Source organism: Mastomys coucha, unplaced genomic scaffold, assembly GCF_008632895.1.
Source record: "Mastomys coucha isolate ucsf_1 unplaced genomic scaffold, UCSF_Mcou_1 pScaffold4, whole genome shotgun sequence".
Classification (NCBI taxonomy): Eukaryota; Metazoa; Chordata; class Mammalia; order Rodentia; family Muridae; genus Mastomys; species Mastomys coucha.
The window spans coordinates 2878717-2882120 of NW_022196910.1; the positions used below are offsets into that span (position 1 = coordinate 2878717).

Here is a 3404-nt window from a genome sequence, read left to right on the forward strand (position 1 = left end):
TCAGCCCTACTGAAAAGCTTGTTTCTGGAGCCTCCTTCAAGGATTCCTATGGTACCCTCCTTCTACACATGAGGAAGGCGTTTGTCTTCTGGCTGCTCGGGGCTCTCATGTCCAGACCCTGCTTTAGAGTCCTGGAGTGACCACAGCCCCGGCCCCCATCCCTGAGGTACAAGAGCCTGTACCTCACAGAGTGTTTGGGCTCAGAAGTAAAAGTGAAGTCATTTTGAAGAGAACAACTCATTTCCAAGGATGATGTGACGATGTGCCTTTTCATTTTACATCCTTTGTCCTCTCGGGTACGTTTTTCAGCATTAAGTAAATCATTTCAAATGTACTGTAAATGGCTTTAGTGTAAAGTGCACTGTGGGCTAGCAGGGGAGTGCCCTGTGAGCCAGGCCCAGGTAGATTTCTCTTGATACCAGAAGATGCTGAGCAATGGTGTCAAAGGACCAGCTCCACACTGCCCCCTGCAGTTGAATAGTGGAGAGTAGCTGGTGTGACTGAACCGCAATGGGGTGGTTGGTGCATAGTGCCTAGTTGAGCCAGTGGTTCTCAAAGTAGGGTTCCCCAGGCACTGTCAAAAAGAGTCATACCCCATGAAATCTCTCGAAGCAGAGATTTGGGGGCTTCATTAACAGGGACTAGCAGGGGGTTTTTCAAACCACCCCTGTGGCTGACATGCAAGCTCAAGTTTGAGAACCACTGTTTTTTTTTCTTGGTGTCCCCAGCACCATAGTCCAACCTTGGTGAGGTTTGGAGTTTCAGTGTATCTTCTCCAAAATGACAGCCAGACCTACATTAGCTTGAGAAGCAGAGGATTCTGTCAACATGTGCTGGAGGCTGGTGGACAAAAAGCTGTGCTTAGGCAGGCATATAGCATGTGTACATCTTTCAATATAAATATATTTGGTGTGACTGTTTTAAAATACATAATTAATGTATAATTTTGTTCAAGTATTAATATTGTTACAAGGGAAAAGTAATATTAGGATTGTTTGCTCTCATGTCTGCCCCAGCTGTTTCTGGCATATTACTCCTTGTTAGCTCAGACATTGACAAGCTTGTATTTAATTCTCTTGATAAGTTAGCTACTACAACCACATGGAACCAAGTCTTTTCAAATTTAAACAAGATGTCTTTAAGTCAAGACAGTTAGATAATTCTTCAACTGTTTGAAATAATGCTCTCTGGGAGACCAACATTCCAAGAATGTATTAAGAACCGAAACCCTATCTTTTTTTTTTATTATTATTTTACATTAAGTTGTTGAGACTAACACAAAAAAAGTAGTAGTGAGACAGAAAAGGAAATACCCATGGACCAGAAAGAAGAGATTTCTCTAAATTTCCCATACCTGAAGAATATGTCAAGCTTCTCAAAGCTCCTGGGGTGAACTTCTTGTTTCCTACACAAGTCAAGACATCCCACCATGTATACAGTGGGAAAGACTTAATTGCTCAAGCATGGACAGGAACCAGAAGGGCCTTCTCCTTTGCTATCCCTGTGATTGAGAAACTTCAAGATAGGCTGCAAGAGGAAGAGAGGCCACGCCTGTTAGGTACTAGTCTAGCACCTACAACAGAATTAGCAAATAAAGTGAGCAAAGACTTCAGTGACATAACCAAAATGCTATCAATAGCTTGTTTTTATGGTGGTACTCTCGATGGTGGTCAAATTGAATGAAGGCAGAGTGGGATCGATATCCTAGGGACAGCTTGCAGAATGGCAAGCTAGATCTCACCAAACTTAAACATGTCCTGGATAAAGACGACCAGATGTTGGATATGGGTTTTGATGACCAGGTGGAAGAAATTTTGTGTGTGGCATACAAGAAAGATTCTGAAGAAAACCTCCAAACTTTCCCTATTTTGGTATTTAATGTTGCTAAAAAATACATGAAATCTACATACTAACAGGTGGATCTGGTTGGTAAAAAGACTCAGAAAGCAGCTGTAACTGTGGAGCACCTGGCGATTAAGTGTCACTGGGCAGAGGGCACAGCAGTGATTGGGGATGTGATCCTAGTGTACAGTGGTTGTCAAGGGCACACGGTCCTCTTCTGGGAAACCAAGAAGGATGAGCAGGAGCTGGTGCAGAACACATGCATAAAGCAGGATACCCAGTCCTTACTTGGCAACATTCTGCAGAAGCAAAGGGAAATCACCCTGAAAAGGTTTCCAAAATGGCAGTTTTGGAGTTTTGGTAGCAACCAGCGCTGCTGCCCCTGGATTAGACATCCCTGAGGTTGACTTAGTTGTTCAGAGCTTTCCACTGGAGGATGTGGAGTTACATTCATTATTCGGGGTGAACAGACAGAGATGGAAGGATAGCAGTATATATCTGTTTTTATCAGCACAAAGAATAGTACCAGTTAGCTCAAGTGGAGCAGAAAGCAGGAATTATGTTTAAATCGATAGGTGTTCCTTCTGCAACAGAAATGATATAAGCCTCCAGCAAAGATGCCATCAGACTTTTGGATTCTGTGCCTCCCACTGCCACTGGGCCTTCCAAGCAGTCAGCTGAGAAGCTAATGGAGGAGAAAGGAGCTGGAGAGGCCCTGGCAGCTGTTCTGGCCCACATCTCAAGGGCCACATCAGTCGCCCAGTACTCCCGGATCACCTCCCAGCAGGCTTTGTGACCATGATCCTGCGGTGCTCTATTGAGATGCCCAATATTAGTTATGCTTGGCAAGAACATGGCAGCTGGGCAAGAGCATCGATGACAAACTGAAGGAGATGGTCTTCCTTAAAGGAAAACTGGGATTTTGTTTTGATGTCTGCACTGAAGCAGAAATACAGAAATACAGGAAAAGTGGCATGATGTGAGATGGTGGCAGCTCACCATGGTCACTGAGCAGCCAAAACAGGATGGACGTCTGGAAGGATATGGCAGTGGCAGGAGTCAGCGGGATGCCAGCTGTGGCTTTCAGAGGACAGCAGGGTGGAAGCAGTAATGTCCAGGGACAGGGGCAGTTACAGCAAGGAGGAGGTAGAAACTGCAGAGGACAGTGACCAGGAGGTGGCAGCAAAAGTAACAGATCCCCAAACAAAGGCCAGAAGCAGAGTTTTAGTGAAGCTTTGGTCAGCAACAGGCAAGAAGGAACTGTTCCCACCGTGGACCCCAGGGTAGTCCTCATGTCAAAGCCCCCAGTGCTTCCTTCTTTTTTGATAATTTCCTAGCCCCGCTTCCTTGCAGAGAGGTTTCGGACTGGCTGACTAGCCGTCATAACCTGTCTTCATTTGGGAAATGGATAGGAATTCATTGCATCATTTTCCAACATACTTCTAGATTTTCAAAATAAAACAAACCACAGATCTGTCTTTAAGAAAATGTAGAGGCTGATCGAACCTGCAATCCTCTACTATACACATGCTGCCAGAACAATCAGACCCCTCCATGTGCAG

At 44.9% G+C, this 3404-nt stretch overlaps 1 pseudogene; it reads left to right on the forward strand.

The window, feature by feature from the left end:
* The window catches only part of LOC116076491, an 8037-nt pseudogene extending 4858 nt beyond the window's left edge, over window positions 1-3179 (forward strand).
* Window positions 3180-3404: the final 225 nt, after the last annotated feature.